Here is a 10,681-nt window from a genome sequence, read left to right on the forward strand (position 1 = left end):
TTTGGTTTATGGGGACCCTGGCGAGTGCATACTCCAAACTTCTGGTATTATCCACCTGAAAGTCATAAAAGTAGTCTCCCTGGTGTGCTGTATCCTCTCAAAAGTTTTCAATGTTTGCATGCAGTCATCTCTAGAATTTCAGATGGTCTCTTGTCAACTTGAAATGACAAAAACTGAAAGAAATGTGTGACCACGAGAACACCATAACCTATGAATGATGTGCTGAAACCAGAAACCCAAAACGATGGTAACTGAGGGTAGCACTAAAGCCCCAAGTTATTGTTATGTTCTCACCTAAGTGAAAACCTAGCTAAAAGTGGGGAATTTTGAAACAAAATTATGAGAGGTCATCGTTTTGCACTGAGCTCATGCACAAGGCTCCTACATATAAGAACAAACCAAAGCAGTGTCATTCATGCTAAATACAACATAATTGAACTGCAACTTTAAGGAAACAGATCCTAAAACAGACCAATTTTTTCTTCTGTAAAAAGGAAATTCTTATATGGGGGAGGGGGAGATCCCCTCTACTCTAACCCTTTTAAAAAATAATAATCTTAAGTCCTTGTTTCCACTTCACAAAATCCATCATGCTGCTATTTCCCAGTGAGGCTTAAGACCAAATAAGAACATTTATGGTGGTGATTGAGTGATATCAATGACTACATTTTGGTCTATCTCTCAAATTTGAGAGGATGACCAAAAGGGGAGAATTATTAAATAAGTTTAGTCTAAAGCTACCTCCTTACATATTTTAAACTCAGCCTGAAGGTTTCTCCAGAACTGTAACATAACTGGATGTGTAAACAGACTGTAACCTACTCTTGTGCCAATCACCAAGTTTGGACCAATCAAGGGTGGCCAACTGTTCAAACCGTGTTTAAATAAGGAAAACACTGAGCTAAAACCAATCCAGCTGTTTCTCTACCTCATGTCCATCTTCTGTATGTCACTTTCCTTTTTCTCTCCATAAATCTCCCACCATATGGCTTTGCTGGAGCTTCTCCAAAACTATTGTGGTTCAGGGGCTGAGAGATTCATGAATTGCTTTTTGCTCAATGAAACTCTATTAAAATTTTTAAAAAGAAAAAGAATAATAGATGAAAAGTCTATCTTGGCATGTTGATGGGCTTTTAGTCTCTTCTCTGGTGGTTAGTCTTTCCTGGTTATTTGATAAAATTCCTAAGGAGGGGATTTTAAGAAAATTGAGCTTCTTTTAGAATGAAGTTTTCTTAGTCAGATAAGGAATTTCCAGTGAAAGTTCCTCCCTGTACTTGGTGAAGGGAAAAAACAAGAGAAGGTTAGAAAGTCTTTGGTTTTGAGGCAGCTTCTCAGGCCTTCCTACTTTAATTCAAATTTCCCAGCATGGCAAAGCACCAAACTTTTGCAGTATTGTTTTCTGAGCCCTAACAATAGTCACAGTTCAGATATCAGTGCTATACTCATCTCAAGCTGTTCACACATATACCAGCTGCAAATATCCATTCACACTGCAGATATAGATATTTTCCCAATATCATTTTAAGTAAATCCTTTGATACCCTGGGCAAAATTTTATGGCAACTTTCAAACAAAATAGAAGTAGGACTCTCAGAAAATTAAAGAATACAGTCACTTTGCATTGTAAAGTAAAATGCATTTTAGGATTTTATCAATAAGGAAATGGATAAATAAAATATCAAGTGACTATACAATGCAATGCTATCTCAGAAAAAGTCATGGAAACAATGTTAAATAAAAAGAGTCAGAATTTATATATAGCACACCACTTAATGTAAACAATTGAAAGCATTTCTGTGGCAGTCATCGAGTTACATCACATGGATCTCCCCTTAAGAAAGAATCTTCCATTCAGTTTCTGGGAGTACAACTAGCTGACAGCCTTCAGCTGTTACAGATTTGAGGATGCCCTCAGCTTTCAAACTCAGGTTACATTCTTCTGGGGAAGCCTCTGGACAATGTCTGAGCATGATAGGAACACTAAGAACACAGTCATTTCTGCCCAGTGTGGGGGTCCACTAATGAGTAATCTTTTCTCTGAAGCTCCCCATCAGGATTTTACAGAATGTTATTGCCTGATATTCTCTCTTCTCTAATCCTGCTCCTGCTTTCTTTTCTTTCATTGGTGTCAGTGGTGAAAAAATGTTCAGGATGAAGTTTATCAAAAGTCATGACTGGAGAATCACAATGCCAAACCTTGAATTTGAGGACTAAGGCAATGTCATTTGCAGCTGAGAGTTACAAGCCTTTTGAAAAATACCTCTTGGTGTGCTACTGGGCCATGGTAGAGATGAAACACAACTATGGGACATCAAGTGGCCATGCACCAGAAACTGCATATCATGAGTTGGATTCTATGGAAGCCACTATGTTTCAAAGTTAGGTGGGTTCAGCAGCAATCTATTGTGACATGGAAAAGGTACATCAAAAATCAAACCTGAGTAATATCAGATGACATAAGTAACTACTTCAGCAAGTGGTTCAGACAGCTATGTTACCCACAATTTTGGCACTAGTTCTCTATCATGGTTCACACCTATATCTATATGAGGGAATTTCCCCATATATTCAGCTACAGAAAGAAGAAAAAAACCTACTTTGGTTTATGGATGCATAGGCTTTCTATGTGGATGTAAACCAAAAATCAACAATCAGATGAATCACAATCACACTCAACTGTGGCCTTAAAAGATGGTGGTGAGGGGAAATCTTACAAACCACTGTTCATTCACTTTTCCTTTAGGGGCAGAAAAGTATGATACTTTTACTCACTTATCATAAGAGTCATGGCCCACACTCCTATAACAAGGCAGGTTAACAAGAGAAAAGCATAACAAATGTATTTAATCTAGGTTTTACATGACATGGGAACATTTAGAAATGAAGACCTAAATATTCAGGGAAAACTGTCCATTTTTATGCTTAGGTTCAATGAAGAATAGACAGCCAGGTAGAAATGGAATTGGACAAAAGGGTATGATGGTAATAGACTGATGAGGAAATCTGAACAGAAAGACCTGTTTGTTCCAATTCTTCTTGGCCTCTCTGTGTAGCAGTCCTTCCTCCCAGGTATGTGGCAGGACCCTTCTGGATTAAGAGTCTTATGACCTACTATCAGACAAGGTAGGTCAGAGGATTTCTTTATGACCAGGTCTAAGACAGAAAAACAGGGAAAGTTTAGAGTAATATTTCTGAGTTTTATGGCTTGCTTTGGAGGAGGGGAGTTCTAGTTTCTATGACCCACCTTGGGGAAGAGGAATTCTATTTTAATGACTTGCCTCAGGGCAGAAAGAAGGACAAGAAAAAAACCAGAAGTGTTGCAAGAAATCAGGGCCCCTGAATGGAGGGACTGGCTGATGCCACAGCAGAAGAACATAAATCGTGAAGATTTCATGGACATTTGTGAGTTTCCCAAATTAATACTTTTATAATTTCCTACACCTGTCTTTACTGCAATCTCTGAAGATAAATTGTGAAGATTTCATGGACATTTATCACTTCCCCAATCAATACTCTTATAATTTCCTATGCCTGTCTTTACTTTAATCTCTTAATCCCATCATCTTCACAAACTGAGGATGTATGTTGCCTCAGGACCCCTGTGATGATTGCATTACCTGCACAAATTGTTTGTAAAGCATATGTGTTTGAACAATATGAAATCTGGGCACCTTGAAAAGAACAGGATAACAGTGATTTTCAGGGAACAAGGGAGATAACCATAAGGTCTGACTGCCTGCAGGGCCAGGCAGAACAGAGTCATATTTCTCTTCTTGCAAAAGCAAATAGGAGAAATATCGCTGAATTCTTTTTCTCAGCAAGGAACAACCCTGGGAAAAGAATGCATTCCCAGGGGGAAGTCTCTAAAATGGCTGCTCTGGGAGTGTCTGTCTTATGCAGTTGTAGATAAGGGATGAAATACACCCTGGTCTCCTGCAGTGCCCCCAGGCTTGCTAGGATTGGGAAATTCCAGCCTGGCAAAATTTTAGTCAGACCAGTTGTGTGCTCTCAAACCCTGTTTCCTGTTAAGACGTTTATCAATGACAATGTGTGCCCAGCAGGACATGGACCTTCATCAGTAATTCTAGTTTTGCCCTGGCCTTGTGATCTCATTCTGCCTCTCTGCCCTTGTGATATTTTATTGCCTTTGAAGCACGTGATCTCTGTGACCCACTCCCTATTTGTATACCCCTCCCCTTTTGAAACCCCTAATAAAAACTTGCTGGTTTTGCGGTTCAAGGGGCATCATGCAACCTGCCGATATGTGATGTCACCCCCGGAGGTCCAGCTGTAAACTTTCTCTCTTTTGTACTCTACTTTTTGTTTCTCAGACTGACCAACACTTAGGGAAAATAGAAAATAACCTATATTGAAATATTGGGGGCTGGTTCCTCCAATACAGAAGGACAGAAGAAGATCAGAGAGAACTTACTCATGATGCTGCTTCTGAAGCTGCTTCTGAGGCCTTCCAATCTCTTTTAGTTCAAAGTACTAAGCATGCCAAATTACCATACTTTGGGATATAATTTTCTGGGCCCCAATGGTACACAAGGAGAAATGTCCCAAGGTAAGAATATATATGAGGTTATGGGCAAAGTTGAATGAATTGTCTGGCTGGTTGGGGGCCTTGGAGGGAAAATATTGGAAGACCAGAGACATGAAGGCATGGGGAAGAGGTGTGGCAAGTCTACAAAGTGGTTTTTGAGGTGGATGGACATTGGAAATGAATATGGAGTGTGAATATCTTTGCATCATATGTAAGCACACATCAGAAATCATCCATCTGCAAAGAGCTACAGAAGCTAGTAGAGGAAATTGCTTGGCCAATAGATATTAGACAATTTTGTTGTTGGCTATCCCAGCACTGGCATGATGGGTCCATGAACAGAGGAGCCTCCATGGCAGAGAAGGATGTAATGCATGGTGGGATTCCCCCTTAGCAAGGCTGGTCAGCAATTACTGCTTCTAAGTTTCTGTACCTGTCTACAGCAGATGTTAACACTGACTCCCTAAATCTCAAAGGACAACTGGCCACTTTTTGGTAAGTTGGCTTCATTGAACCCCTTCTAGCTTCCTCCTCTTTTCCTTTCATGGGCATCAAATCTGCATCACACTTTGAAGGCTTCCCCTGACCAGTTCTGTTTCATTCCCTTTTACCTTTCACAGGCATTACTCCCAAATGAAGTTTTAACAATCTAATCTTCATCTTAACATGTTTTCCAGATGATCTAACTGCCACAATATCCAAAACAATAATATATATGGTTCATAGATACATTTCCATGTAAATAATTTTTAGAAGACATTAAATACCCTAGAACGGGTGCCTACAGGGAGAGGAGCAGAGTGTGGTGAATGGGGCAAGAATAATAGGAAATAAGGTAAACAAAAAATCAGAAGACAAGATTGGATGGAGAATTGTGTGCAAAAAACTGAGACGTATGATTGGTTGTGTCAATCCTGTTACATGCATCTGAGGTATAAAAGGAAAACATTTATAATTTTTATTATTTGTTTTTCTCTTGAGAGCCTGAGTGTTTCAGCTCTTACTGCAATTCTGATTGGACAGAGAAGGACTCAGTGACAGGAGCTGACTTTAGAGTGGGCTTTTTTTAAAGAAACTTCTCTCTTTTTACTGAAGGAAGAAAGAATTATTCATAGTCCAGTTACCATCACTCTCTCAAATGGGTTTCAGAATTCCTGAGTGCAGGATGTATTCTAAAATATTTTGCAATTTTTTTCTTTCTGAATGAATGTTTGATAGTCCTAAATGTGGGCTAAGCACGGGTATTTCTTTGGATACCTATGTCCAGCTCCCAACTACCACCTCACCTCATCTCCCTCCTTGAACAGCAACCTTCCCTTCCCTTTCCTGCCTACTTTTGGCTACTTTCATTTGTCCTAAGCTGGATGATCTCTCTTCTTGCATCTGGAGAATCTCCCTTCTTTCTCACACATTTGATTGGCCTACCATAATTTACAAAGAGTGAAATATTCTACAGAAATATTCAAGGATTATCAATTTTACTTTCAAAGGATGATTAAGATTTCCTTTTTTGGTCACCAACAGATGAAGCACAAACTGATTTCAGGTCACAAGTTTCCTTCAGATCACTCCTTGGTTCATTAAGAGGAACTAAAAATTATAAAACTTAAGATAATTATTAAAACTTACCTGCCAACCAAATGCTCTCCCTGAGGTATTTGTGTTCCCTGTGGTCAAGCAGTTATGATGCCTCTCAGAAAGGGGAATACTGATTGGAAGCCAGTGGATTCTATTCTGGGTTGGTAATTCTTACCTCTGGGATAGCTGTGGTTACAAAGGCTATTGCTGACTTTATGGTTTAGAACAATGACATTGACCTTTAAGTAGTTACGGCCTCCTTAGACACTTCTGTAGGAAGAGCTTTGGTTAATCTTATATTAACCTCATATTAACATTCTTATCTCAGAAACATAGAGGAAAAGCATTGTAACTATCAGAGTTACAACATCTTACTTCCTCCACTCTATTGTCAGGTCCATCCCGCAGACCCTGGCCGACTGACAGAAGAAAGGAGTACTCAGACACAAGTATCCAGTGAAAGAGCAGGCTAGGGGACTGCCAGCACTAGGGGCTGAAGAGGGTTAGCAGCCCCAGTAAGCTGGGGCCGCTTGTATTTATTCAGTACTGGTATAGTGTCAAAGGCCTGGAGCCAACACAATCTGTGGGTAATTAGCATTGTCATACCCCCTTGCAGGGAGCAGTCTTGCATGCAGATGATCAAAGGTTGTTCTCTGGATGACATAAGTAAATAAACTTATCTAGATAGATTTCTTTACACTGCCTTGTTACCTAGTCCTTGCCCTTAGCCTCAGGGTAAGAGAATTAGCTGCCTTCAGCTTTATTCTCTCCTGAAGCTTTTGCAAGACCTTCCAACCTTTCAAGGTTTGCGTCTTTCCTTATACCTTCTCCCATCACCCTGATTGATCTCCTACATCTCCCACTTTTCTGTTTTTGCATCAGGTTTTGTTGATTGACGAGTACAGATGGGTGCAGCAACAGGTTTGTCAGGCGTAGTGGTTACATCTTGTTTTCCAGCTTTGCATCCTAGAATTAGTAAATAACATGAGATAAACTGAGTATAATTAGTCATATTCTTTTCCAATCAAAGAGTGACATGTAGTGTTACTTGGCACCTCAGTCTAATGTATGCTGTTACTAAGAAACCCCACTGGGGGTATGTCAATCCCTCCTAGCCAAGTAGTTACATTATTAGTGGCTGAGAAGAGGGTGTCCGCCCAAGTAACAGGACGGAAGAAAGGCAGAGCTAGAAGATGGGCCTAATAGAGAGTAGCAGGTACAGGTAGCAGGCAAAGTGAGAGGATTAAAAAAGGTTAATAAAGCATAGCAAGGAACAAATTATCTGGAGTTAATGGTATCTGTGTCCAGAGCAGGATTCCCTCAGTCCTCTGAGTTTTCTTCTTCAGCATAATGGTCAGGACCTGTGTTGTCCAAGGAAGCTGCATCGTCTGGGGCTGTGGGTCCTGCAGGGTTATTTCCTTCATTTCTGGTACCAGGTTGGGTCCTAGCCACACCATGGTGTGGTTTGATGCATGACACTGGAATCCGAAGAGGACCTGAGGGGGTGTGAACACAAGCATATTCTCTTCCCCATGTTAGCAGATCATTTGAACCACACCTAACATTACTATTTACATCTTTCCATAAAATCACAGGTTTTATGTTTTGAGGGGCTTTAGTAAAAAGCTTTTCTATGGCTGATTAAAATTTGTCATCTAAATTTTAAAAATTTAGGGCAAATAAGTCTTGTGCCAATAGTATTGCAGGGTCCTTACTTGTAGTTCCCCTTTTTTGTTTTTTGAGCATATTTTTAAGGGTGGAGTGGACACATTCTATTATGGCCTGTCCTTGAAGGTTATAAGGGATACCTGTGGAATGTTGGATGTTCCATGTGTGATAAAATTGTTGAATTTGTGAGCTGGCATAAGCCAGACCATTATTAGTTTTAATTTTTGTGGGCCACCCCATAAACACAAAAGTTAAGAGAACATTTTTAATGACATATAGGGCAGACTCTCCAGGAAGAGTATGAGTGCTAATTAAGTGGGAATTGGTATCAATGGATACATGTACATATCTTACTTTTCCAAATTCAGGGATGTGTGTAACATCTGTTTGCCATAACTGATTATGTCCTTGTCCTCTAGGGTTAACACCTGTTGAAGGAGAGGATGTGCCTGTGATCTGGCAATCTGGGCATTGTAAAATAATTTGTTTAGCTAGTCTTTGGGTAAGTTGTAATTGTTTAGGTAAATTTCTCCAATTTTGGTGGAGAAATTGATGTAATTGGGTGGCTTGGTCGAGCAGTGACATCGTAACCTGCAGGTCTGCTTGATCATTGTCATAAGCCAGTGGGCCAAGGAGTGAGCTGTGGGCTCAAATATGTGTGATAAAAATAGGATGTGTTCATTGATCCAGCAATTACTGAAGTTGAAGAAAAAGGGCACAGGCCGTGGGCTCAAGAGTGGACTTAATGAGGACTGTCTCAAAGTTCTGCAATAAATAAATGAAGTAAGCAGAGTCACTAACAATATTGATGGGCTGAGTGGAAAAGGTTTCTAGGGCCGATATTAGGGGTCCAACCTCAGCTTTCTGAGTGCTAGTATATCCAGATCGAGTGAGGGAGTCATGCAGTTCCCACCAGATAGCTGCTTTTCCATTTTTACCAGAGCCATCAGTGAAAAGCATTAAAGCATTAGGTATGGGGGAGTGAACTACTTTTGTAGGCATAACTAGAGGAATACGAGATAAGAACTGAAGTAGTTTGTCAGCAGGAAGGGCATATTCTACATGGCCTGCATAATCTGAGAGTGCTATCTATAGGTCTAGAGATAAGGGCAAGACTGCTTTGAATTGTTTTTTTATTCAAGGGAATTTTTATGACATCAGGGTCATGACCTAGCAACAGATTGCATCATCTGCAGCCCATATAGATGACTTTAGTAACTAGCTGGATATAGGGAGATAGTGCTTTAGTCCTGGTATATACGCAAAAAACCCATTCTAGAAAGTGCAGCCCTGGGGCTATCTGTCCTATTAATCCTGCTGGGGAATGTTTAGTGGGAAAAACAAAGAATTGGACTGAATGTCGTGGGTCTAAGCGATCTAGTTTCCTCTGAGAAATAGCTTGCTCTATTTCCTCAATTTCCCTTTTAGCTACATGGATTAAATACCTGGGGAAGTCTAGGACTGTATTGCCCTTTAGGATAGAAAACAGGTTATATAACTTATCAGTAGTTATGCCTAAGTTGGGGTGAAGCCAGTTAATATCACCTAGCAATTCTTGATAATCATTTAAGGTGTGTAAGATGTTAGTATTTAATTTAACCTTCTGGGGTCTTACTGACCAGGGAGTTAGTAGGCATCCAAGATATTTCCAAGGAGAGGACATCTGTACTTTTTCAGGTGCTATGATTAAACCTCTTAACTGTATATTCTTTTTGACAGAGGCATATAAATTTAAAAATATCGGCTCTGTTGGAGCTGCCAGTAATATATCATCCATAAAATTAATAATCTTGCAATTAGGAAATTCTTTTCTACTGGGGAGCAAAGCCTCATTTCCATGATACTGACCGTGGTAGGACTGTTCAGCACTCCTGAAGGAAGTACTTTCCAATGAAATCAGCGAGCTGGCCTTTCATTATTGATAGCTGGTATTGTAAATGCAAATTTTTCTGTTTTGTTTTGCAAGGGGAATAGTACAAAAACAGTCTTTTAAGTCAATAATGACTATAGGCCAATCTCGAGGAATCACCATGGGGGAAGGGAGCCCCTGTTGAAGGGGCCCCATAAGTTTCAAATTAGCATTGATAGCACATAAATCATGCAAAAGAAGTCTTCATTTACCAGACTTCTTGGGAATGATAAAAATGGGCGAATTCCAAGGGCTGTTTGATGGTTGTATATGGCCAGCTTTTAATTGTTCCTCAACTAATTCATGGGCTTGTTGTAATGTCTCTCCCTTTAAAGGCTACTGTTCTACCCAAATAGGATTTTAGAGAGCCACGTCGGGGGTAGGGGAGGAATAACAGTGGCTATTACTAGAAAGAGGTTTGCTGTTCACAAAATCCGTTAAATTCTGCCCTCCAGAGGAGGTATTGACTGCCCTTTAAAGTTGTTTTAGCTAGCACTGACCAGTCCCATAGGGTTATACAGAAGTTGTCTACTATGGTCTTAATTAATCCTTTCATACATGGGCTAGTAGCTTCATTTTCTCTAATACTTTTCCTTATCTCCTTATAAGTGTTGAAAGTAATGGCTTAATATACCTGATTGCCTTGCTGATCTTGCATCACAGGTAGGCCAAGAGCTCCCCTTCTAATGACGCTTGGCTAAGACAGGGTTCCGTAACTGTAGTATATTCCTTGTCTTCTTCCCAGTTTATTGGAGGAGGGTCTCAGAAAAAATCTCCGTGATCTCTTTTGTATCTTTACCCGGTAATGGTGGGGCTGAGGGAGTAGGAGGAGGCAGTAAGGTAGGTGATGATTCCTCCTCCCTTCCCTTTTTAGGCTCTTTTGTACACAGCAGGGCCAAAGCAGCCCTGACTAAGGCCCATAATGTTAAAGATGTTACTGGGACCTGTTCCCTTGCACATCATGTTGTTTAAGATTTTTC

The 10,681-nt window shown here is 40.2% G+C and overlaps 1 long non-coding RNA gene across 1 annotated transcript; it reads right to left on the reverse strand.

Moving 5' to 3' along the window:
• Window positions 1-5,815: 5,815 nt before the first annotated feature.
• Window positions 5,816-10,388, reverse strand: LOC134732665 (uncharacterized). Its single transcript, XR_010116085.1, has 3 exons — window positions 10,336-10,388; window positions 7,486-7,620; window positions 5,816-7,090 (listed from the first exon to the last, which is right to left on the reverse strand). It is a non-coding gene; the product is annotated as an uncharacterized lncRNA (long non-coding RNA).
• Between the last annotated feature and the right edge of the window lie 293 nt (window positions 10,389-10,681).

Source organism: Symphalangus syndactylus, chromosome 2 (assembly GCF_028878055.3).
Source record: "Symphalangus syndactylus isolate Jambi chromosome 2, NHGRI_mSymSyn1-v2.1_pri, whole genome shotgun sequence".
In the NCBI taxonomy this organism is placed as follows: domain Eukaryota; kingdom Metazoa; phylum Chordata; class Mammalia; order Primates; family Hylobatidae; genus Symphalangus; species Symphalangus syndactylus.